This window comes from Pleurodeles waltl, chromosome 8, assembly GCF_031143425.1.
Source record: "Pleurodeles waltl isolate 20211129_DDA chromosome 8, aPleWal1.hap1.20221129, whole genome shotgun sequence".
Taxonomy (NCBI): Eukaryota; Metazoa; Chordata; class Amphibia; order Caudata; family Salamandridae; genus Pleurodeles; species Pleurodeles waltl.
In genome coordinates, this window is record NC_090447.1 from 156,919,172 (window position 1) to 156,946,460 (window position 27,289).

At 42.5% G+C, this 27,289-nt stretch overlaps 1 protein-coding gene and 1 long non-coding RNA gene across 2 annotated transcripts in view; one reads left to right on the top strand and one right to left on the bottom strand.

Annotated features, from left to right (window-relative positions):
- Positions 1-27,289, top strand: part of TMEM135 (transmembrane protein 135) — a 943,226-nt gene that overhangs the window by 168,719 nt on the left and 747,218 nt on the right. The gene's annotated exons all lie outside the window — the stretch shown is intronic.
- LOC138249844 (uncharacterized) overlaps positions 20,119-27,289 on the bottom strand; it is a 204,604-nt gene continuing 197,433 nt past the window's right edge. Inside the window, exon 3 of the long non-coding RNA XR_011194850.1 lies at positions 20,119-20,948. This is a non-coding gene — a long non-coding RNA (uncharacterized lncRNA). The remainder of the gene's footprint in view (positions 20,949-27,289) is intronic.

Here is a 27,289-nt window from a genome sequence, read left to right on the forward strand (position 1 = left end):
CTTATATCCATTATTTTTGTGCTCAAGGGGCCATGCCGGCACCCAAACTCAATGCTGAGGACAGGGAAAGAAATTATTCCCCAGCTAGGGAACACTTTGCTTTTGAGTGTTCCTGGTGCCAACCGCCGGCAGTATTGCCACCTTTTTTTTTATTGGGCTTCTTTGTATCCTGCCCACAAGCCCTCAGCATCCTAGGCCTGTCCCACCCACCAGCCCCTCCGGAGCAAATGGGCTTGCAGGGGACACAGCAGCAACGCCCTCCTCATTCACTGCTGCTGGGTCCCATCAACTTCTTTTTCCTCGCTGGTCTGATGCAGCAATACCAGGACCACCTTCACAGACTGTCCCAGTGGAGTGCCATCACAGCCAAGGTTCTGTAGACTGTAATCTCCAGAAGCAGTCCCTGCATTGCCAGGGCTCTCCTGTCTGTTGGCTGTATTCTTTTCAGCTGGAGTGCAAAGCCATTGGGTGGTGGTTGGCTCTATGACTGTACTTTGTAGCTTGAAATATATATATTTATTTTAAAAGATTCAAACACCTGTTTAATATGTTTATTTAAAATGCTTGAGACAATCACTATTATTAAATATTGCAATGTGTGAATTTATGAAAAACACATTTGATTATAGTTACTGGTGACTTTTTGACAAAGCCATTAAGTCTTCTTTTTATATATGTAGATGTGCTTATCCCTTTGTAAAGGCAAAGGTCTACTGCTCTTTATATTTTTGTATTTTGACCGTGTCAAAGCCACTCCGTCTGCCGTACTTAAAATTTCACCTTTAATATTGATCCATGACATAGTCCGCTGTTTGTGGCAGTACGGGGTTGGGTTCAGGGTCTGCCTGCAGGCCAGGTTCTGCACCCAATCTCACACTGTGCATGTTCAGAGGCTCTGTGCAGTGGGGAGATTGGGTGCATGGCCTGGCCACAAGCCCCACTCCACACATGGCAATGGACATCTTACTTTTTTGGCTATGTTAAGTGGTGGATGCCCTCAGAGCTTATGGCCGCATGGCCTGACCGCATGTCGCACACTGCATGCGACGTACTGCTAATTACCTCCAATATAACATCACTCCTGGCATGTTCTATGACATCATTGATAACATCAATGCAAAATTTGAAATTACATCATTGATGAGAACACTGTGCATGGCAGGGACGCAAGTTATAGTTATTTGAGATAACTACAACTTGTGAATTTCAGTGGTTTTGTATGTTTAAAATAAAATGTTTTAACTGACATTTTCGCCTAACTATAACATCCCTTTAGCCTTTGTTTTTTTTTCATTGAATATATATTGATAAAGAAGGTTCATATATAAATATACACACTTGAAATGTATCTTATTAAGGGTTCATGAATGGATTGTGTATAGGGATAGTAAGGAGCTTTTAGTAGTCAGGCTTTGGTAGTGTATAAAGGTAGTAAGGAGCTCTTAGAGCTCAGTATGGGTTGGGAAGGCATTTTGAGGGCTCGGGCATGGCTAGTGTATTGCGATAGAAAGAGTTGTTTCAGGCTCATTGACGGGTAGTGTAAAGTAGAAGAAAGATGTTTTTAAGGCTCAGGATGGCTAGTGTTTAGGGCCAGTGAAAAGGTTTTATGATTGGTATTTTATGTAAATGGCTAATGAGGCACTTTTAAGGGTCAGGGGATGGGTAGTTTAAAATATTAAAATGAAAAGTAATTTAAATAAATTAGTGCTGTATTAAAATGTTATCCATATAATATGGCTGTCGCCAGTAGGTAGTTATAGTTGGGACCATGTTTTCATAGAATTTTTTTTTTTGACTTTCCTATATCTTTGGCGTCGTTTGAATGATCTTCAAAAACATTTCCAAAAAAAGTGTGCCGGTGATTATTGTTGCTCATGAAAAGTTTTGAAGTGATCTGTCGAGTGGGGGCCGAGAAAAAGGGGGGGGGGGGGAGTCCAAAAAATGTGTGTTTCCCCATGTTAATTCCCATAGATGTTTTGACCATGACTACAGCCTGAACTGCTGGACTGAATTACACCAAATTTGGCAGAAAGGTAGGCTTTGGTACGCAGATTACACTTTTTATTATTTTTTGTAAATCGTTCAGGAGTTTTCGAGATATTAAAGGGGAAATAAATTTGTATATTTAGATCCATCGCAATGTTTTTGCGGCATTTGCTGCATATTCGTGAATGCGCGAGCCAACACAAATGCTGTGATTGACTGGCCGCAACCTGACCAGAATGTTGCGGCCACCATTTTAGGTAATGGGACATGGTCCCTGGGGATGAAAAATAAGTGGCATAAGGGGTCACATTCACCGCCTCATTCATACACTAATTCATTCACTCATATTAGCACTCAGACACTCATACAGCTTCTGACAGAGCCAGTCAGACACTCCCACACCCACTAAGAGACCCATCAAGACATTCATGCACCCACTCACACACCCTCTCAGACCCTTGCACACCCACTTAGGCACACTGATGCACCCACTCACAGACCCACTCAGATTCTGATGCACCCACTCACACTCACTCAGACCCTCACACACCCACTCTCATGCCTAGACAGACACTATCACACCCAGAGACACCCTCTCACACCCAGAGAGACAGACCCTTTGGGCATGACGGGGTTGGGTGGTTATAGGGGGTTGACTGCAGGGCCTGGCCAGCCCCTGCCGCGCATGGCAGAGGGCTGTGTGCGACACTGGGCTAAGTGGTTATAGATGGTTGGTTGCGGGCCTGGCCAAAGGCCAGGCACCACAGCTAACACCTGCCAAGCACAGCCAATACCATGAGCAGGATTGGGTAGTTAAAGCAGGTTGCCCACAGGCCCTCCGACAGTTGGATTAACGTATAGTAATTAAAATTACGTTAAAAAAACATAGAAATTCACTGAAAAAAACAAAGGTTGCAGGGACATTATAGTTAGGCTCCCAATTTACTCGCACAAAACCAGAGAAATTCAGCAGTTATAGTTAATTATTTCATATAACTATAACTCGTGCCCCCGCCATGCAGTTTTTTTCTTAAATAATTTGACTTCTAATGTTTCATTTATATTCTTATTGACATTATAAAAGTTTTCATGAGTGCTGTAATATTTAGGACAATAAGCAGTGCATGGCAAGGGTGTGAGTTATAGTTACCTTAGGCAGCGAGTTATAGTTACCTGAAGTAACTCTAACTACAACTCCTGGATTTCTCTGTTTTTGTGCGAGTAGAGATATATATATATATATATATATATATATATATATATATATATATATATATATGGAAAAGGTAATACTTGCAGCCTTACCAGCTCCCAATGTAATAATGTGCTGTAAAGGACCTCCCAATGTGATGTAATGACTAATCTTACAATGTAAAAACCTACAAAGCAACAATTTATGTTTGTCCTTGTGGTTTAGAACTTCTGACTCATCAAGAATGATGTGCAGAAAAAATACAGCAATGCTGTCTTTTATTGCCAGGACCAAACATACATACATATATTGCAAGTGCTTGGTTATTTGAAGTATTTCTTTTGTATGTTCTTTCTTATCATGTATACATTGTACACTAAATCACAGGGGGGGTCTTTTGTTTATTATGTCTAAACTTAAGGTCCAGTGGGGATCACCCTTTATTGTACTGGGACCATATGTGGTTCAAGGCTGTAAGAGCTATCTGGGCACAGCTGAGGGTTCACCTGGTGTGCTCTGGGTAGACAAGAAGTGATGTGCCAGAGAGTTGCATCCTCTTGTGGAGAGGCCAACATGGCTCATGGTGTTTCCAGAGAATCTTCCTAATATATTGGTTGCTAGTGGTTGTCACTTATTTCTAGATCTTGTTAATAATAAGGTGCTCAATGTGCCAGCCTTCTTGTAGTGTATACATTTGTTTGGGCTGCTCAGATGTGTCACTGTCATTAATTAGCATGTTAGTGTTCTAAAGGCTCAAGCAGCACAACCATCCATCCTACAAAATATTGTTGTAATAAGTGTCCTGGATTCTATAGTTTGTAAAGCACCCATTGCCACTCCTGTTTCTTTGGTTCCCCAATATTAGAAGCACACATGGCTGTGCTGCTTTCCACTTTGCCAAAGAGCATAAACGATCAATCGAATCCCAATTTCCGTATTCCCTTGGCAGATAAAGCCCCAGTTAATGCCAAATGTAGTTACCATATTGCAGCGGTGTGTAAAGCGCTTGAAATTGGTTAACTTTGTGTCTGGTTTACTAGTCCTACAAGTCTTATCTTTGTTCTTTCTCTGTTTCTTGCTTGAAGTTGACGTTCCATTAATGTTGTAAGGTAAAGTGTTGGTAATTTGGTCCATTGTAAGATCTTGAAATTGTAACCACCTGTGGATCTGGCTATTTATTATTGTCGCCCTCTGAACCACTTATACCTTCACCTCTATTAGCAGTACTGATGAGCAGTTAAGGCTGAAGAATATGGGGTTGTATTACAAGGATGGCGCACTTTTCAAAAGGTGCGCCCTGTACAAAAAGTACAGCAGTTTCACTATGCAGACGGCAACCACACAGCGCTTTTAAGAGGGGAGAGAGATCTTCTTGCAGGCAGGTGCATTGAGAGACGGGGATGTCTGGGGTGTATACAGGACCCCCTTGATTCCCCTCCAGAGAGCTGCCATCAGGGGCGCACTGTCCGTGCGCCACCTTTTTGTGGCACACTATCAGTATGCCTCCTGAGAGCTTCTTTGCCTTTGCGCCCGCATCTATAATACGGTGCGGGTGCAGAGGCAGAGAGATTCCAATGCAAATGACGTAAGGCGTTCTGATGATAACGTTGATGCTACATGTGCTCCAGCGCTATCTGTATTATCGAAGGGAACGCATAAGCATCTGCAGCCCCTTCTGTAATACCAAAGTGCCTCCGGATGCGCAAAGCAGGCTCAAATGGCACTTTCTGTAATTCGACCAATGGTATTTGGTGCATCTTAGCATACTATTTTGGTGAGTTCAGTAAACAGTATCAAAACGTGTGAATCTTGGATGTGAGCTGTAGGCTAAACATCGCGGGAAACCTCTTTGCTAACAAAAATGGAGTCAGAAATGGCACGTAGTCTCGACTTGTGCCCTTGCATCTGTGACTAGGGGCAAAGCTGGCAAAAATGGTAATATTGTCCGTGGGATAACTGAAGAGAAACCCTCCAAACTGTTCGGCTTTCCAAGGATGAAATTCCCTGAGCAGTATGTTTAAAAACCTCTTCCCTGTATGCAGTTTATTTAACCAGCTCTTCCCTGCAGACCTGCGGCAGTGATGCACTCCTGAGCGACAGGCTTCATGGCCAATCATCGCATGGAAGTGTTTGGCGTGTGGATGAAGGCCAAGCTGTGCCTGAGCAGAGCGAGGCTTGGCATAGACGGTCCGTGAGGGACCATCTATGCCAAGCCTCTGCGTCTTGTCTCCTAACCAGCCCACCTTTCCTACCAACTGCGGCTTACCACCACAGTTATACACTCCTTCGGGTAACTGCAGAGCCCACTCCATTGCCGCACAGCGCTCTTTTTATCATGCCAGGTACTTTTAAACAGGTCAGTCTTTCTACTTATTAACGACTTCTTGTATTCAATATTTGGCCACACATTTGAATTCAGTTTAATGTGCGATAGCCTGATTGTCTGACATGGTCCGGTTTCTTGGCTACAACTCTTTTTCTGAATAATGCGTGTCTCCCCTGTGGCGCGATTCTGCCAAATGCTTCAGACAGGCCACTGGATACAAACATTTCATAAGTCTGTCTCCCGGACTCCTATACACAACAATCCTGTAAAAATACCGCGGCGCAAGGTAATCCGTGAAGTACACGATACGAGCAGAGGCCCCCGCAGCTCCGGGGGCGTGGAGCTCTCTGCCCGGAGTCCGTCCGACCTTGAGAGCCCCAGGATGGTACATTTGGGGGCGTGAGGTGCACGTGAGGCTGCGCTGCCGCATCCCCTCAGCCCGCGCCGCCGGGACAGCCTTTGATTTACCGCCGGATCGGGTGTCCGGCGTGGCAGGTAATCACCATGGAAGAGTTTACAGTAAATAATAAAGGCGACAGCGCCGGCGCGAAGTGCAAGCAAAGGGCCCCGTTGCTGTTGATTCTCCATGACAGGAGCGGACCCGGCCGCGTCTTGGGAATGCCTTCAAGAGCGCAGCTGTCGCTGAAGTGGTGGCCGGGTTACCCGGCAACCCTCTCCGCAGTAAAGGATACTGCTTGGAGGTCACAAGCAGACACCCTTTCTGACCGCCGAGGCCCATGCTGAACGTGGGAGGTGTCGGAGGGGCCGACACGCACTATCTAAGCCCCCCTGCCCAGCTCTCCCTGGAGCCCTGAAGGTAGCCCATCTTCCGTGTGCCTTCGGCACAGTGACTGACACGATCTAGCTTAATAGGGAACAGTGATGCTTCCAAGAAGGTGCAGTATCTGCTGTGCTGTTTACATTTGTAATAGGCTAGGAAAAGAGTTTTCAACTCTTGCAACTGTTAGCGCGCCTGGTCCTTAATAAGTAAATTTACAAGGGGACGCGCATAGTTCGATGAACCTTTTGATTCGCATGGAGTATCCTAGCTAGGGTATGCTCGGTGTTCCCAATAGTCAATTCACAAAACTCAATAAACCTTAGTCATCATTAATAAGAATCAACAAACATCACACCATGACCTTTCAGTCTGAATAGCCACAACTCGTTATACGTTTTAGTGATTTTATTTCCCTATTAGTTGCAATACTAAATCATGAGATTAATTCAAACGCAATTTAATTCAATCAAAAACTGTATACATTTATTAGAAGGCGCCAAAAGTGTAGTCTAAAGCATTAGCATAGGTCAAAAGAAGAAACAAAGGCAATAGATCTTTTCTAATCATAGAGTTCAGCAAAACAGTCCGTCAACCATTTGTCTCTGAATCTGTCAATCGTCATATAAGAAAACCTCATCTAACCCAGATTAGCATCAGTATGTGGGACTTCATACAAAAACAATTTAGGAACAGGAATTTAGAAAACATCTAGCCAAGAGTACTATTTAGACAGCGCAGTTGGTACCTAGAAAGGAAAGGCACAAAATTATAATTCAGGCACATTGTCATATCTACCTATCCTCGGTATGAATCAGCAACAGAGTCAGTCTTCGTCCTCAGGTCATCAGTCGATCAGCATCATATCAGGCTCTCAAAGAGTATGATCACACTGACAGAATCTCGAATCACCTCTGCAGTCTCGTAGTCTCACTCTTTTAGCATCTAACATCTCCCATCTAGCATCTCTCCTCTCGTCTCTCTGTCACGTTGTTATATGGAAGTTACCCAGACTATCCCCCAATGTCCAATTGGTCAATTAATCACATGTTATGACTACCCAATAGTTGTACTATTCCAAATCTATGTATTCTAATATTTCACAGTTCACATGTTGTTGATTGGTCTGCTTTACGATGTCCCCATCATCCGGCTCGTCAGATATCAAAAATGTTGCATCTTCTTCTCCAGTCAGAGCCTTCATTGTTCGAGTCCTGGGAAAGTACATCTCATGCACGTTATACATTATTTGTTACATTGCTAGAACATCATCTCCTGTCCGTCGGTTCTCACAGAAGGTCTGGTAAGCATTGTATTAAAACAATGAGCAGTTCACAGTCAGTTCATCTCATCAGCATTTTCCTATTAAATGATAAGAAATTCAGCTCTCTGTATGAGGCCTGGCAAGACTAGGCCAAGACACTCGCTAAGTTAAGGCCTACAATTATTGCAAGACATAGGTTATAACTCTCAATATGACATATTACTACATAATTCTAATAAGTTTTTCAACATTTCATGTAAGTTAATCACTCTTTTAGTACATTTTGTGAACTTTGGTTGCCATTCTCCGAGGTCACAATTTCAAACGTGCACATTATTTTTCTACGTTAATCATTTTCCATCAAATTCATTATTCAGAACACATAAACATTTATCAATTCTTTTTTAATTAAGTAATTTGCGTTAACACAACATGGCTTATCCATGGCAATTGGAATGGCATGCAATTCTTTCTTTGGTCCTAGTTTGGGTAAGAGGGGGCATTACCAACGCAGACACTTAGGGCCAAAGAAAGCATTGCCTGCCCTTCGAATAGCCATAGATAAACCATGTTGCAAGAGTTGCAGACTCTTTTCCTAGCCTATTATTTAGTTTTGAAAGACCTAGCCCAGGGTTTTTAATCGTAAGTGCAACTGTTTTCCAACGCAGGCAATGCTTTAAATGCTTCCTGACTTGTTCTGGCCGGCTGTTGTCCCTTTTGTTCTCAATGCGTACTTACTGGTTCGCTATCCGTACCTATTTGAATGCCATGTGAAGTCGCCCTGTCTCTGCCTGCTCCAAGCGAAAACCCTACTTCAGTGTCACCCCTGTGCACTCATAACCCAACCCATAACCCAACAAAACCGGCCTAAAGAGAAAACCCTTCTCAGTTCAGACCTATGCCAAAGTCTTTCCTTTTGTGTGTGTGTGTGTGGGGGGGGGTGATTTTACCACTAACTGCCAACCACCGTGTCACCTGCCCCAAAATGGTGCTCTGCACCTAAAATGGCACCCTATTATAACAGACTACCTGTAGCCCAAAAAATAGACCAACCTGCCCAATGCAGTCTTGGACTGCCCCACTTCCACAGTCTTCCTTCCGGTCAGCAATTCCTCTCAAAACCCCATTGCAACATTTTTTATGTATCCAGGGTGTGCACAATAATGGCAGGGCTTAATCTAAAAATACAGGATCTGAAAACAACATTCTACTAATGACAATGTTCCCGTGGAATGGATTGTTTTTTACAGTACTAAGCACTGGTGTAAGAGTAAGGCCATGGATGTCCTTGTAGGGACAAAGGGGGTGGCCAGTGGGAGGGTAGGAAACATGTAGTAAGTCATAACTGCATGTATTTACTAAGGAGTTTAATATGGTGCTAGACCTGGCCTCACAGTTGTTTCTGAGCACTGTATAGAATATATTTCATGTCCAGTGATGATTGGTAGTAGAAGTCCAATGGGATGCAGGCAAGCCTCTGTGACATATTCCTCACACTCATTACCACCAAAACTTTACTCTGTGGACCTTTACTATCGTAGCCATTAGTTATTCACAAAGTTCGCAAAACAGATAGGAACACACTCCCAAAGCGCCATATTAAAAAGGCAGTGGTTTAGAAGGGATTTCTTTAAGACAAATATGTTCTTGGTAGTTAAAATTATTAGTGAGTCGGGGTTGTGAATTTTCCAATTTGAGTATTTCACGACTGGATGGCCAACACAGTAAATCGCCTGCCATTGAACCCCTTGGTGAACACTAGTTCGAATCTCAGCAAGGCTTTCCATCCTTCCAAGGTTGGGGAAAATGAATAAAGCTAACTATTGGGTAATAGCAACACCTGTTATTTACAGCAATGAGAAACTGGAGAAGTGAGGTATTGAGCATTGTATAAAAAATAAATTGTAGTAAGTTATATCGTCTCCCTCTACCTCCGCCCCCACTATTTATCCCTTTTTCCATATTCCTTTCCCTTGGCTCTATTAACCCCGAAATGCTGAGGGATGAGATTCCCTCTCATGTCTGCAATAGCCAGATGTGTTGTGTCTATATAAGTTATGAATATTTGAAATTAAATTCCAGGTACCATCAAATTTAAGGCTGTTCTAGGCATTTTAAGATAAATGCAATTAAAACGCGTGCGCCCCTTTGCAAGCCTTTTGTCCTATTTAATGCTCAACATCCTCAATTAATTAATGATCTGGTTTTAATTAGACTTTTTTCCTCCCAGTGTTGTGCCAAGTAACTTTCTTTCTCTCTAAACACTCTCTTAAGCTGGCTTCACTTCTACTTAATGAAATGCAGGAACGTTGGAATGTTTCAGTGGATTGTAAAGCTCATTAGCTGCATGGACTGTAGGCTTATTTGTTTCCAAATATTTCCTATTGACTTGTGGAGTCTGCTGCCCCACAGTGAACAGGCGTGTGATTGTTGTAAGGCGTTTGCTAGCATTGATCGCGTTTTGGCATGTCTGATTTGCTTTACAACTGCCAATAAATGATTTGGCACATAATGAGATTTTAGAATATTTCTCAGTCTGCGGCGGCAGAAAAATCCCTCAGTGTTTTAAGGGCAAACATTTGAAAAATATGAACAGAAAATGGGCCAGCACTATAGAGTTACAAGCTGGTATCCAGGAAGTACTTGGCGATCATCGGTATAAAGCATATTATATTTGTGTTCATTACCATGCCCAGCAAAAAAAAAAATATACATATTAATTTACAGTTTTGATCATTTACTGAGTAGAAATGATTGTCGAGATTTTTACAGGATTAGAGATGGAGGAGAAATGGGTTTTACTAACATGGATGAAAAGGTATATACATATTTAGATGAACAGCTAGTCATACAAATAAAGCGATAGGAAGGTGAGTGGATCAAGTCACTGTTTTTTAGAAAATGTAAATCACTGTAGTCGAAATTTCATCAACAACAAAGAGAAAATAAAAAAGTGATCATCGGTTTGAAATATAAACTAACCCTCATAAAACATTCAGTGCAAATCGCACTGTGAAAAAGAAAGGCATGTGCCACCTGTAGGTATGAAGCGCTTGGTTGCTATTTTCAATGTGAATTTTTAGAGTTTTGTATGAAGGTAGAAACTTCCTGCCCCCCTCCAACCACAACGCTGCTGTCAACAGCATGACATCAGCATCGCGATTGGTCTGAGCGCCCTGCTTCGGCGCTCAGGCAGGGAGTAGGGTCCTATGCACTTTCTCCTCCAGGCTGTTCAATACAGCCAGGTAGAGAAATGAAAGTGTGCATGACTGTTTGGCCGACCCAACACGGCCGGCTAAAGCATCATGCGCACTTCTGTGCACATAGCCCTCCTCCAGCCCAGCCCACCCCACCCCACCCCGCCCTAACCCTGCTCCCAAGGAAAAATAAAATGATAATAACAATATGTTACTATCATTTTATTTTTCCCTTTCGTCCACTGCATAAAGCCGTGGTGGAGGGGCCGCTGCTTTCCATAATTGAGTGATATTTTACTGATGCATTGCCCGATGAGCCCCAAACCATATGAAGTTTAGGGAAAAGAACCCAGCTAGTCCATGAGATTTTATCTACATTTACTTCATCTTTGGCAGTACGTGTGACAAATGAAAGACTTAATGGAATGTTTTTTACTCTCAGTTTGCATCTACCCAGTGTGTCTAAGCATCCTCTCCACTATCATAGCTGTATGGTTTTCTTTCTCCTATGGGCCTAGCAAATGATTGATTCCTGACCTTCGGAGATGGAGTGACCTGTTCTGGAGCCCGTTGGGTGTATGAGGCGAGTCCATGGTAAAAGTGTGCGAGTCTCTCCTCTTATGAGGAGGAACGCTTGGACCTCTTGGGACAAGGATGTATACTTTGCCAGTAACTAAGGCTTATGCATCTGTGGTCATTATCCGAGTGACCTTGAAGGAGAAGCATTCACATTTATTCTTCTACCATTAAGGTTTTGATGCATTGCTACAGTTTGTTATTGGGTTACTCCAAAGATCAAATTTGACCTGCAGCTTTTCAGCCCGGTGTGTCATTGTCATTGAGTTAATTTACTGGAATTGACTGCATTTGAACCAAGATATGTCTGGGGAATAATCTGATGTAGTGCTGGTGGGTCAGAGGCTTGGGCTACTTCATCCATCCGGGTCACTATGTATCTCTGTCTCCACCTCTACAAAGAATGCACAGGAGAGAACTCTGAGCTCAGAGTATCATGGGTAATAAAGATGCAGCTGCTTTCTCTCTGTCCTTTCTCATTCTTTGCACACAGACATTAATTGTTGATTCTCTGTACACTCTGTAACTTGCAACAAGCAAGAAAGGGATGGAAGGAGTTGCGTGTCTTGATCCAGCCACTGGCGATTGGTGGGGCCACATTCATTGCTTACCAAGTGCTGGGGCCCAACCTTTTTCTGCTGCTGCTAAAAGTCAGGATAGCCGAAAACCAGGGCTGTCTAGTATTGAATCACCTCATGCCTCTTTCATGCATTTACCACACACTCCCCGCCCTTTTTCTCACTCTTGCAGACTCTCGTCCATTTCTCCTTTCTCCCTCTGTCACTTTATTCTGTCGCTCTCTTCAACCTTACATCCTTTCTCTAGTTCTGGGTCAAAATCAGGCGGTCAAAAATAGATCTGGATCCCTTAAAAAAAAAAAAAAATGGTGATGGGCCCCACCTGCAACCACCGGCTCAATTAAAGCACTGGCCACATTCCAGTCCATCGTTTTTCACCAACTCAAGATGTAATCTTTGCATTTTCTACTTATGTATCTGCATTGCATTTCATCTAGTCCATATATTAATTTGAGTGCACATTTCTCATTTATATCCATGCTGCACCTAATTTTATTTGCAGATGTATACCAATTGTTTTCACATTTATGCCTTATAGCATTTGCGTTACCGTAGCTTGTTAGTGCATCCATTATTCATACACACACTATATATATATATATATATATATATATATATATATATATATATATATATATATATATATATAATATATCTCCAAGAAAGAGCCTGTAATACACTGATTACTTCCACCTTTCGGGGCTAGTGCGACACACTGTAGTGGAACCCTGTCAAAATACATAAAATAATGGCAAATAGTCCTTGTGACCAAAAATATACTCTCACTCCCGGCAGAGCGAGTATGTTTTTGGTGACAAGGATCGGTTGCCATTTTTTAATAAATATACATACATACATATATATATATATATATATATATATATCTCAATGCGTTATAGAATTAAGTGAAGGTGCAACAAGAATAATATGTTAAATCTTGCAATTGACATCATTCAGTGTGAGTCCTACCATTTTCAAAATAATCAGCAAAATGTATTTAAGCTGGGTAGAGACAGCTACTAGGCAGAGAGTAGAATAGTTCCTTCCTGGGGGGCTTGTTCTAAGCCAGCGCAGCTGTAAACATCGTCCGTGAAGACCACAGGCATGTCTCTTGGAGCCAGCCCGGCCTCATCGGGTTGCTGGGTATGCCATAATAATCTGAGCGAAAAGCCAGAGAACGACCTTCTCAATGCAGAGCATCACAGCTGTTGTGAAATTAAAGTATGCGGGTAGGAGGCCTCCTTAGAAACTCTTACTGGCCCTTTAGGTGCCATGACAGACTAGCTAGAGGCAAGAAAGGACTGATTGGAGAACAGAGATTGGTTCCATCTTTTCATACAAGGAAATTCTGAAACTCCTTTTCAGTATTGCAGTTCTTTTTAATATTTTGTTTTTCAACCACATTCATTACCCACATTTTGTTTATTTATAGTTACAACTATACACATTATTTGCAGCAGAATAAAATGGCGATTTTAATGGAAAACGTTCATACTGTGTGTACCTGAGTATGTTTATTAATGGTAAAACAAGAACTGGAACTCATTAACAACAAATACTCATGTGAGTCACACAGTACTGATCATTGCTGAGAAAGCGCCATACTCCTATAATGTGCAGGTTGGTCATGGGTTACTGTTCACCAGGTTTCGTATTTCAAGTTCATAAATTGGTATTGAGCCTGCAGTCTAGAAACCATAACCTCGGGCCATATTTTGTATACAACTACAAAAAACATATTACTCTGCCACACTAGAAAGAGACCATCCACATGCAGAACAGTCTTGCTCCAGCGCTAGTAGGCACATTCCAGACCAAACTGCCAGGCACCTCCTGGTGGGAACGGAAGCAATCCCAGGTAAGTTTCAGTCTACTTGGACCTTGTCATTGAGGTAGAGCCTGAGATTGTAAAGTAACCACTAATATGTTGGGATCATCTGCACTGTAGTATGCCATGGAATGTGTCCTCAAACACCCAATATCCTGAGCATGTGAGGCAGTAAATTGATATTTGGGTTCCTAATCCCTGTGCTAAAGAAAGGTGAGACTTTTGTTTTGTTTAACTACATCCAGCAAGGCAAAGTAAAGTGCATTTCAAAGATCATGTTCAATTCAGTGAATTGTACATTACCTTGTGTATCAGGCATGCTTGCACAGTGGTACAGATCAGGCATGAGGGAGTTGCTCCTATAATTTATATGGGCCCCTTTATTGCAACCGGCATTTTCTTTGAAACAGAACACGGCCTTGCAGGGAGGTGGCAATTAGCTTGCACAGCAATGTAAACCTTTAGCAACCTAGATTATTTAGTATTGTCTATTCTGTGTCCTCCCTTCCAGAAGATCCTTTGTTTTCCGCTTGGAAGGAGTACCTTAATTCAGTCCTGTTTTTCCCATAATTGATTTTCATTAGGACAGATTATAAGATTCTAATGAGCCAGTAGCTGATACCTTTCAATAAGCCTAATTTGGTCTCCTTTTCATCTCAATAGTTGTGTCCATTAAGACCTATTTCGGGTGTGTACTCACTTCTTAGCATCTACGTTAAGTGCTACTCTACTATCCAAGCATGAGTAAACAGTAATTTTGAGGTCCTAGTGACTCCAGGAAGAGATTATATCAAGAATTGTTTTGAACCTTTGAGGATTACTTTTGAAAGTGTACAACCCTTTCTGTGCCCCAGGGTTATTCTAAAAACACCTATTTTTATCAAACGTATTTCTGTATAATTTGGACTACCCAACTCTAATATTGCTAACCCCGGTTGTACACTTTTTAATAGCTGTTAAGCAATATATATTTTTCTTTTACTTTTTTTGTCAGCACACTAAATTATTTTTCTCTTAACTGCAGCTGAATAGTTTTAAACTGACTGTCATATCCCTTCTCTTTCTGAACAAATACATTCTTTAGTTTGGTGTGAACAGTACCATAGGATTCTGTTATGACTGTTTTTCGCTCCATTAAAACTTTTAGTGTGTGTAGGTTCTCATGATGCTGTAAACAGAGAAACGCGGTTTACTCACCTCTATAAAATTACTTTCAGTAAACTAGTCTTTTTCTCATCAAACAAAATCTTCTTCATTGGGAGCGCCACAATATCAATTGACGATGAGGATGAGATCATACAATTTGAGAGCTTTGCCACTAGCCATTCCATCAAATGTAGACTGCTGCTTATCCTGCGCAATTGGCACACACTTCTTCAACGTATTGGATAAACATTTCATTTTTATAGCATAATTGGGTATCAACTTGGACTAAAACTCTCACAATCCAACAGAGGAGCTAAGGTCACCCTTGTCCCTAGGAGGCAAACAATCAACCACTGCCTTGATCAACGCTGGGTGAGGTTTGATGCCTTCCTTGGATATTACATGGTCTTCCAGAAACTCAATTTTCTACTTCCAAAAGTCACACTTGTTTTTTTTTTTCTTTTCCTACTACTTAAGTCATGATTTCTGAATATCTAGCAAAGATCAGAACATTGACCTGGAAAACAGCAACATCATTGATATCCTTCAGTGACTGGAACATGATCCTCTGAAACACGGATGCTGCGAATGCCAAACCAACGGGCATGTGGTAGAAATTAAATATACAAATGTGAGATAATTAAATGCTGTTAAGTGACTCTAATCAACTTCCATCACTATTTCGTGTTACACTGTTGCTAGATCTATTTTAGAGAACCACTCCGCCCCACCCAACATTTTTAACCGCTCATTGATTTTGGGAATTTCTTTCTCAGCCTTGGAATGTGATCAGAATTGACAGGGCAGGCCCCTTCCACTCTCTTCACTCACAGAATTGTTATGCCTTTGTTCTGATGGACTAATATAGCAAATGCCCTGAAGTTAGATTTGTGCCCAGATCTAATTTTATACATGTTGTGGAATTTTTGAGAGATGTATTCTCTAGGAAAGGTTATCCTGAATGTATTATTTCAGATAATGGAGTGTAATATATGATATATCACTCCGAAACCTTTGGGTTGGCAGAAGAGTCTTTTCTGATTCTGTTTGGTCAGCGACGAATAATTAGTGTCACATTGATGAAGCTGTTAGGTCTATGCTGTGGTTTCTCAGTTTAAACTATTGAGAGGAAGGAGACCTACATACAAAGGCTGTCCTGGGTGAATGTGCAGATGGTTGAGTGAGAATGTCTCCTTGGACTTTTTAGATTAGATTGTCAGAGGAAGGTTCAACAGTCGCAGGTTAAACAGAAAGTTACCTCCTTTGATGAGAGAAAGTTAGTTAAATAATTTTGAGTTGTCAGTAGGAAATCGAATTCATATTCATAAACGTTGATTTGTGTAAAAAGAAAAAAAGTAAGCTTGTTTTGGTGATCTGGTCATTAGTGCTAATGTTTGTGGCAATGACATCAGAGTTCAAGGTAGTCAGTGGTGGAATGCTGAGTGATTGCTCAAGATATCTTTGAAGGATGATGTCAGGCAAAATAGGTTAATTGAGGACAGGAATGTGATTGAACAGGGTGTTTGTAAGAATGCATATGTGAAAAAACGTCTCTGAAATTAATATGACATTTGTTTTGCTTGTGGGTATTTTTTATATGCATAGGCTTCAGTAGTGAGGATGCAGTGTGCACTTTGCTATTGTTTACTATTTTGAAGTTTGTTTTTTTAGGAGGGTGGTGTGGGTGTTCTTAGTTATGTCTAATTAAAAAAGGGAGGCATAATGTTATGACCGGTTGCTTACATCATGGACCCTTTAGTGTTTGTATGTTCTTGTGTGGCTGTATGGAGTATGAGGATGCCTGGATTTTGGGAGAGGCAGTTGAGTCTTGATCCGTCAGCAGGGGACCGCTGTTGACTTGCTTCTGTAAAGTTACTTGGCAATTAGCTTACCTGTTTCTCATAAGATAAAGTCTTCTGCATTGCGGCACCACAAACGATTTCTCCATTCTCATTTGTCCATGACCCCACTCGCCATCAGGTTCTGTGGCGGACAGCCATGCAGTGAGCCAAAGGGCCAACAAGAAAGAATAACCCATCTTTGTGAGTTGTTGTCTTAGACAGGAGTTTCCAGTTGGCCCCCATCCGCCCCCTTGACGGTGCCACTGTAACAGAAACTTCTATGAAACCGTGCAGTGATGCTCTGTAGGCCGCTTTCTATTCTGCTGCTTGTTGATAGTGGTTCTAGCATCCTTTTGCGCAAAGCGGAGTGCCCTGTATTTTGGCTTTGGAGGTTCATTGGATACAAGTTTGACACAAAAGAACAAGCACTGTAGTTTAAAGGACATATCTCTTTTCTTACATCCTAAATGTAATAATGGCCGTCCAACCTGATGACATTAAGAAATGCTGGGCATTGATTGCTTCTGTTTCTCTCCTGAAAACTCTGTAGACCTGCAGAACAATTTCTAACTACAGACACTGATCAAAGCCAGGAAGGGTTGTTGGTTCGGAGGTAGTGCTACTTCTGAGTCAGAGGGCTTTTGTTAGTAGTAATAAAGTGGCCTTTCAATATACTGAAAAGAGAGATCCTATAAACAGACTGCACATTTCATGGAGACTCCCTAAAGGGAGACCTTAGTTTATCATTAAAGTAGATGAGTTTCATAGTGCAGTGAAGTAACTAGCAGCTCCCTGCAGAGTTGTCAGAAAAAGAAAATAAGTGGTTATTACAGCAATAGGTTATTTTTCTGGATTTGCTTGATGGGCCACTTTCAGTTCCTCCCAGGCAGTAAGCCCTTCTAATAATACGGCTTTGAGTAAATAGTTTGAGCTTGAGTTTGTTTTGGGCTAGTAATGCAGTAGTTCCTTTATTTCGGAGAGCTCTACGAGTCTTTAAACCACATAGCATCATACTTTCTCGAATAACAATGGGAAGACACCGTTTCCCTGCAGCTCTTGAATTATTTCTAGCACCTGTCAGTGATTGTCCTGTGTCGGCCATTTTATCAGTTCTGTAGTGTTTGCTGTGAAGGGTGAAGTGGTGCTGCCATACCCTCACGTCAGTTGCTTTTTTCGCCTCTTGTAAAAGCGCTGTCGCTTTATTGACATACGTGCCAGCTGCCTGGGAGCCAGGGGGGCTGTTTAATGTGTTTCCAGGGCACTTGTAGCTGTCTTCGTCTCTGAAAGGCTATCTGGGGCAGAAGTACGGCTGCCCCTGACACGTCACTCGCCTGACCTAAGGCTGGGCGCCGAGAGATGGGGCTGTCATGGGAATGGCTGGAGGCTCAGTAGAAGGCGGCTTGAGTGCAGGGGAGCGCGAGGAGGTCTCGCGAGAGTGCTTTATTTTTCAAGGTGATTCATTAGTGGTTTGTTGTGCTTCGTAGAAATTAAGTGGTGTTGGTCCCATGCGAAAAGAAAGGTAACATTACACTGGCGGCGTTAGTGGGGCTGAGGAGGATGTGTCGCACATGTTTGGAGATTGTTCTGCCTAATTACCTTTCGTTCACTTTCACAGGGGCCTGTAGTTTCCACCGGTTGCATTTAGGATTTGGTTGGGTCACGTGTAGAGCGGTGTATCCAGGGCCGGGTGGGCCATTTATTCTATCGGGCTTTTCTTTCGTAGGGATGGGGGGCGATGGAGGCCGGGTTTCCACGGTCTAGGACTGCTGCCTTTCTCTCCAGCTCCCTCGGTCTAGGGTAGCAAGCCCAGCAAAGGGTGGAGGTAGAGGGGCAGGGGGGCGTCGGGGTGGAGAAGGAAGAGAGAGAGAGAGAGAAGGTAGCAAGCCAAGTCCAGCCAGTAAGAGAGAGAGAAGGTCGCAAGCCCAGCGAGAGAGAGAGAGAGAGAGAGAGAGAGAGAGAGAGAGAGAGAGAGAGAGAGAGAGAGAGAGAGAGAGAGAGAGAGAGAGAGAGAGAGAGAGAGAGAGAGAGAGAGAGAGAAAAAAAAAAAAAAAAAAAAAAAAAGCAAGCCTAGCAGGCGAGAGGGAGAGAGAGACAAGGTAGCAAGCTTAGCAGGCGAGAGGGAGAGAGAGAGAGAAGGTAGCAAGCCTAGCAGGCGAGAGGGAGAGAGAGAGAAGGTAGCAAGCCTAGCAGGCGAGAGGGAGAGAGAGAGAAGGTAGCAAGCTTAGCAGGCGAGAGGGAGAGAGAGAGAGAGAAGGTAGCAAGCTTAGCAGGCGAGAGGGAGAGAGAGAGAGAAGGTAGCAAGCCTAGCAGGCGAGAGGGAGAGAGAGAGAAGGTAGCAAGCTTAGCAGGCGAGAGGGAGAGAGAGAGAAGGTAGCAAGCTTAGCCGGCGAGAGGGAGAGAGAGAGAAGGTAGCAAGCTTAGCCGGCAAAAGAGAGAGATAGGAATGTAGCAGTATCTGGTTTGAACGTTTTAGGAATACTAGTTTGAATTTGTTTTTGCCTGAACTAATTTGCCTTCCCAGTTCGGCCCTGGATATATTGAACTGCAAATGCCTTTTTTGCGTGAAAAGGCTTTGACGCAGTTAACATTTTTAATGTGCGTTTTCAGCTCTGCACACAAACAGAATCAGAAACAGAATGCGCCCCCCCCCCCCCCAATCAGGCGCAAATCAATTTTCAAGAAGGAATACATAGAATTAGATCTGCTGTTTTAATGATGTCCCTTAGATTCTTGTGGGTAACGTTGTCCCTTAACTTGGCTCGTGCACGCGCCCTTCACGAGCCTGTGCTCTTCAACGTCATCTCCTCTCTGCGCGGGAAACCCATCCTGGTATAAGTTGGGAGCCGATACTGCCTCTTCTGAACCGACACATAGGGGTTTGGCGCCCTTAGGGCACAGAGGAACATTCAGTGCTAGGGATTTGCCATCTTTCCATTACAGGCTTACGTCCATTCATTGGTTGTGTCATTTGTATCCTTGTGTTGCAGTGGTTTATGCACATTTACTGTGAATAGTTGCCATCCTGCTGTTTAAGGGGTTTTGTGTATTCATCGGTTGAGCAGTTGCCTTCCTTCCATTAGAGGACACGTGTATTTACTGGTTGTATGTTTTCCACCCTTCTGTGAATAGGACATATGTGGATTTGACTGTCTGCCTAGTTGCCTTCCTTTTGTTACGGGACTGTTAGCGCGTCAGACCTTAATAAGTAAACTTACAAGGGGACACGAATAGGTCGATGAACCTTTTGACTCGTTTAAGATGTTCTTGCCATAGCTCTAGTGCAGAAATCATTTAACTCAATAATCAACAATCGTTAGTAATTAAAAAAATCAATAATCAATGGAGTCAGTAAAAGTCACTCACCATGACCTTTCAGTCATGAATAACCACACCTTTAGTACAGTTTAGTAAGTTTATTTCCCTTATAATAACAATGCTTAAGTCATGTATATTAATCTCAAAATCAAATGAAACACATATAGAAACATAACTGATTGTCCAAAGCGACGGAAGAAACACAGTCTAATCAAAGCTTGTCTAAGGTTACGGTACATATCAATAGCAAAGTCAGTCACAACAAAGTAATAATGTACATAGAATTCAGCAGGATAACTCACCAAACATTAGTACCTGTAATTCGTCAGTCATTACGTGAATACCCTCAACTATCCTCAGATTAGCATTAGCATGTTGGGCTTCATGCAAACAATTTAGAACACAAATTTAGAAAAACATCTAGATATGGATCTATCAAAACAGCGCAGTTGGTACATAGAAAGAAAAGCCATAAAATGCAGTACAGTCCCATCATCATATCTACCTATCCATGGTATGGGTCAGCAAGCAGAATCAGTCTTCGTCCTCAGGTCATCAAATCGATCAGCAAAGCATCAGGCTCTCAGTCAGAGAGTATGAGCCCAATGACTGAATCTCAAATCTCTTCTAAAGTCTCTTCTTCTCCTAAAACCACAGTAATTCTGAATAAAGTCTGTAGTCTTTTTCCTCTGTTGCGTTGTTACATCATAGTCACCTAAACTATCCCCTAATTCCCTATTGGTCAGTTAATCGTACGTTTATACTTCAACCCAATAATATTTCTATACCAAATCTATAAATTCTATTTCACTCTTCTCATGAAGTTGATTGGTCCACTTTGCGATGTCCTCATCATCCAGCTCGTCAGGTAACAATATCATTGCATCTTTAGCTTCAGTCAGTGTCTTCATTGTTCTCGTCCTGGAAAAGTACATCTCACACACATTACACACAAATTGTTACTCTAGTGGGAACATCATCTCATGTTAGTCTGTTCTCACAAAAAGCTTCTGTCAAGCACTTTTAACAAGACAATGGACATTACACAGTTTAGTTCATTCTGTCAGCATTTTATTAAATCCTAAGGAATACAGCTTCTACAAGAGGCATGGCAAAACTAGGCCAAGACACTCCCTAAGTTAAGGCTTACAATTAAAAAACTAGAGCATACTTCATAACCCTTAATATGACCTATTACTACATAAATCTAATACATTTTCAATATTTCTTAAGTATTAATCATTAATTAGTACATTTCGTGAACACTGGTTGCCATTCTTCGAGGTCACATTTTCAAATGAGTGCATTGTTTTTCTATGTTATTCATTTTCTACACAATTCATTATTCAAAATATGTAAACACTCATTAAAAAATTCTTGTTAAAATACCTGCTCTAACAGGACATAAGTGCATATTCTTTTGTTACAAAGTGTATGTGCATTTACTGGTTGCATAGTTTCTGATACAGGACATTTGTGTTTTTCCTGGTTGCATATTTGCCATACTTCAATGATAAGGTCTGATGATTCATCGGGGGAGCGGTTGGATCCTTACGTTACAGGGTCTGTGTTCACTCGGTCGTTGTATTGTCTCCCAGGGACAATTTCCTTGTTATGTTGGTATGTTTTGCTGGAGTGAGAAACCATGTGCCAAAGCACGAGATAAAGTATGTACACTCCGAGGAGGGTCTTTCAGTGAAACACAGCTGCCAGAATGAAGTCAACATGAATGAAACAAAGTGTAGCTGGTCAACCAAACAATCAGTAAAATGCTGGCTGCGAACAGTTGTTCAGCAATGGAAAAAAAAGGTAAGTAAATACTGTTAAGAAAGTTCACCTGCTAGGATCTGTGTACATTGTATGCATATCTGTCTTAAATTCAAGTCTCAGGTTGCTGCAGAAAACTCTTTACCAGCCCATTCTTTGCTGCATTTACTTCCTTCTGGAGTTCATTACCTCCTAGGATCACAGTGACTAAAAATAGACTTCTTATTAGGTCTTGCCTTAAAAAAGAGCAGTTGTGGGTTTACAAGAACTTAATGTGGGCTTGTGGCCTGCCCTTGCCTTAACAGTGGTTGGCTTTATTGTCACTTTGATTTGCTGGCTTTCTTATTCAGTGGCTTGCCTTTCTTTTGTGTTTGTCCCTCCCTTGGAAAATAGCCCGGTTACCATCTTTCTGATTGGCTGGCTTGTTTCCTTCCACTGTTCGTATTATTGAACTACTTTTTTCTTTTCGGTGAAGGACTTCGTGAAACAACATGTGTTTTCCAGCACACTCCCACAATTGCTTCTCCTGCAAAATATCCACCTTCACTCCTTGTTGCTATTTTCCCCATGTGCCGTTCTCTCTTGTATGTTTCTCCCCCACCCAACTCCCTAGAGCTCCGTATTGCTCTCTTTCCCGTGTGCCGCTTTTTCCCTCCTCCCCACACCATGTTTTATTTTATCCACTTGCCCACTCCCTATTGCTTCCTCCCCACCTGGCCGTCCTTTGCTCTCACCCTGGGTTTATTCCCTTTTAAAAAAATATATTTTTACTTTATTTTGGAGGGACAGGCCGCAAATTGCTGCCAACCCTTCCAACTTAAAAACAAAAAACTATTTCTTGCTAGTTAAATTTCCTTTTTTTTAAAAACAAATTTAAAAACTTCTGCTCCATCTCCGATTTGGTCAATTAAAAAAATGATATCCTCGTCATATCGGAGTCGCACTCATGCTTGCAGATGCATGCATGTGCATACATCATTGCGCCTGCATGAGAATATGAAACCATGCAGACTCATCGACTGAGTCTCCGCCCTTTGTGTTTTTATTTTTTTATTTTTATGTGTCCAATGCTGCACAACATCCGCAAAAAATGCTTTGTGCCGATGTTGCACTGCAAAGCCAACAGGTCAAAAGACTAGATCTGTTGGATTTGACTAATGGCTCTGTCGCAGATGACAATAAAGAAGGCCCATAGGTGGATCTTACTGCCTCTAGTACGCGCTGAAAACGGAGTAAATTGCAGAATTGTGGTTGAAACTCGAGGTTTAGAATGAAGGTAGGAATATGGAAAGAGTGGGATTTTTTTCTAATTACTGAGGTACCAGAGGAATGCTGTTGGAGTTTGGACGGATGTGGCAAAGGTTTTTTTTTTTTTTTTTGTGATACCATAAAGGGATGAACAAAAGTGTGTAATTTGTGATGCCTATGAAGATACCTTTTACTGGGTATTTTTAGTAACGATTTCAAGGGGCTTAGTGTACGTTATGGAAAGTGACATCATGGCGTTGTGATAATTATAGAGTTACTCAACTGTATGCATTGTAGCGGTGCGGGTAATATTGTGCTGTCTTTAACAAACAGTACCTCACACAGTCAGTGTGCAGCCTACTGTGAGGCCATCTAAGACGTTATCTGTGACATCGCTGTCACCTTTGATGTCTTTGTTTCTTTGTATTTTTTTGAGCAGTGGTTTTCTCACGACTACCATTTCTGTCTTTGCTGGTGAGTTTGGGAATTTAGCTGTTTTAATAGTAACGTTATTTCAACTGCGGATTTTGCACGGAGTTTGTAAGGTGACAACCCTGAAGAATCTGGAAGCTCCCTAGTGCCCTAGGCATTCTAGGTACTAGGGTATGAATGACTACGTCAATCCGTGCAGCGGGCTTTTGTCAGAGAACCTTTCTTGGAAGTTTAGGACCTAAGTTCCTCAAGGCACGAATGTGGGACCTAAGAATGCCACAGGATGACCTCGGGTGTTATTGGTCCCATCACTTTTGATGAGAAAGTCTTTGTTACTGTCCTCTGCGTGGGTGCAGTTCCTCCACCCCAGCAACTTCCTTCCCTTCTGCGTTGGTGATGGTTTTGATATTGTCCCAGGTGTGACAGAAAAGCTAGACCTAAACAAGCATACTGAAATGTTACATTTAACAGTTCATCTCTACAAGACCATGATTTGTGAAAGGAAACATCCAGCTGTGGGCGACCTGATTTTTCTGGGCACTCCAGACATCATTGACTTTGTCAAATACTTTTTTTACACTCTCAAGAAGAACTTTAATCCTCAAAAGATATTGTGCGAAAGTATCTTTCCCCTATAAGGCCCACCTCTTCCAAACACAGTCCCCTTTAAGTCTGGCACAGTAATAGAACTGCAGCCTTCTAAAAATTTGCCCCACCTTTAGAATTTTTCATGAGTATTTCCTGCACGTTATGCACATAAATAGGCCATAAAATGTGCCATTACTTTAAGACTACTCTATATTTTCTAATCATCCATCCATACCGTTTTTGGAATCACCAGTAGCTGTGTGTGCTTTTTGTTTGCTATATTGTCAGCACCTCTTCCAGGGTTAAGTCCTAGTCCTTAGTAAGTTTTTGTCTGAAGTGTGCCTATGGCCATTGTTCAAGCTTGAGTCTTGTACATAAAGCCTTCACCACCTGTTCGAAAACAGCCTGGCAAAGAACTCCTTCACATCTTTATTACGTGACACTAATTTGGTTCTAACATATTCCGATTTTTCGATTATTCTGTTCTTTGGATGCATCAAGTTGTATTTGACCACACTTTGGCAAATTTGCCTTTGGTGCATTGCGTATAAAGAGCATTAAAATGAGAACAGATAATTAAATGTGCGTGCGCTATGAGTATATAGAATTGGCAGTTAAAATGTCAGCGCAAATCTGGGTCCAAGATGGCTGCATGTCTTCTGTGGTTCTGAACGGCTTCCTGTTCCCCTAGCTGCATGCTTGACCCAGGATGCAGAGATCAGAGATCTTTATGGAAATCACGGAGGGGACATGGGAGGCTTGATTGCAGCGCTCAGGTTTGATTAAAAGCAAGGCTTGGCCTTGGGTCTACATTGATCTGCAGGCAGAAGTGCCCTGTCATGTTGGGGACCTGCAATAGTGGCAGTTTCTGCTTGGCTGACCATTGGGCAAGAACACCAATACCAAGGTCATGGATGAAATCTCAGCGACTGGCAATCGCTCAGGCTGCATCCAAATCCATTGTTTTTTTAAACGTCCTTCCACCTCAGTTTAGACCCAGCCAAATGCAAATCAGTCTTGGCCCTGCTTCAATGGGAACAGTCCTGCTCAAACTGTCTGGCCAGGTCCTCCATAAACTGGAAGACAGGCAACCCAGGACCGGTTTCACCCTTATTAGGGCTCATAAGTGTGACAAGAATGCCCACACGTGGGTCCAAGTGCTCACTGTGGCCTGGCACTTTCATTCTAATTGTCCCACTCCTCCGTATTAACCCCTTGCAGACTGATCACTTCTTCCCGCACTTGGAGGCAGAGGACTCCTAGATATTTGTGTTGGATTTTTCTCCCGCCCTTCTAGCTTTTGATCCAGCATTTGGAACGGACAGGTGCATACATGTTGAAAGGCCTAATTGCAAGATTATTTTACTCTGTTTATTTTATCTATAAGGGTTTGAGCAATTGGTGACTGTTGTGGGATTTAGTGGATTATCCAGAGTAGATGACAAAGTGGATGTAGTCTCCATGCAGGTGTTTGTTCTCATTGCTTCACTGTTTGTTTCTGGAAACCAATTGTTTGGTCGACATCTGTGATCTGGCTTCTTTCTTGTTTGCTCTCACCAGTGCTTAATTTGTGCTTGTTGTTTCCAGTGCTGAACACCAGCACTTATTTTTGAGGGTCAGGGCTTATTCTTCTGCCTCAAGAATTTGCTCCGAGCAAAAAACACATATGGGAAAGACGGAGGAAGGGAAAAATGAAAAAGCGTCACAAACTGAGAAAGTAGAAAGCTGCAGGTGTGGGCTGAAGGGGCAGGGAGTGGCTTTAAATAGATTGAAGAGGCCCGAGATGGCTTCAGGATCACGGTGCCTCAGTATTCCGTGTTCCCATATTTAATAGCTGCAGCCGCGTGTTTAAGAGGAGAGCTTTGGGTACCGGCACGTTTTTATTTACAAATTAAGCACTGTCTCAGACACTCGTGATTTGCTTTTTGTGGACTTCCTTCACAGTTGTGAAATTTTCATACGAGCGCACTGAGGGTAGTGGTTCTGCAGGTGGTATGATTCTGCCAAGATTGTTCGATATCTGAGGTTTGCACTGGCATCCTCTGGTGAATTGCCTCTACCAATGCCAGACTGGAGCATCAGGATGCTTAGAAGGGGGCATGGTTTTCAAACTTGCACCTGTTACAGATTGTGCCAGTGGTGCCTGCTAGAAAGGGGTATGTGTAGGGAAAGGTGAAGTTGTGCTCTGCTCTGTCGAAGCCCTTTGTTCGCCTCTGTCCCACATCTGTACAAACGGTTTTGGTTTCTCTGTTAAAGTTTGTGACTTCTGGTGGCTTTCTTTATTGCCCTGTTAATTTTGTTTGTCTCGTCCTCCTCTGCCCCTCTTTTCTCAATAACTGTAACTAGAACCTCACTAGTCACATGCATTTTGTCCACCTGCTTACCTGTGGCCCAGGGAAGTGTTGCACTCATTTTCCTCTGGGTACTTCTAAAGGAATATGGAACTACTTTCTTTGGAGTGGAAACGTAATGTGGAAATCTCATGATTATAGCAACACAAAAGGATGATGGACGGAGTTCTGACAATGCAAACACTCACCCCTAGTCACAGATCTGGGTTTAATCCATCGTTCTTTTGCTCACCATGCCACCCCAGTTTGGACCCAGCCAAATCCAAATCAGTCTTGACCCTGTTCCTCAAGGGAACAGTCCAGGTCCTCCCTGGACTGGAAACAAGCATCCTGGGACCGGTTTCAGGGAAATCTCATGATTAACCAGGCCTCTCTGTTTCCTTTATGACTGGCCTCCTAGAAAATGCTATTAAGGGCATGGATCCAGGTCATCCATATTTGTTTGAAAGATGCAGCGTCTACAGTTGTGTTTGCCAGATGCCTTTCCGAAATGCCCCTTAATTCAGCAGCACAACGGCCCAGACAGCTGTGCTAGTTTTATTCACCTACCAGCTAGCACTATCTTTTGTTTCGAAATGTTCAGAGACTATATTCCTGGATATTTTAGCCCTCTCGGCTTCCTTGGTTCATTTCTAATCCTTTCACCCCTCGTGGTCCATGCTGTCCAGTTCCCTGTGTTCCCTTTATGCTCCTCTTCGGTCCTCTGTGACGTTATCCTCATTCACCTAGGCAGAAAGTTTGCACTTGGGGCCATTTCAGTGACAAACTAAGGGCGAGGATCAGGGTAGCTACAGGGAGGGAGACAATAGCAGCTTCAGTAGACAAACCCGGTGATGGAACATCGCCAAGAGGAGTGCCTCTGGATGGCTGTAATTC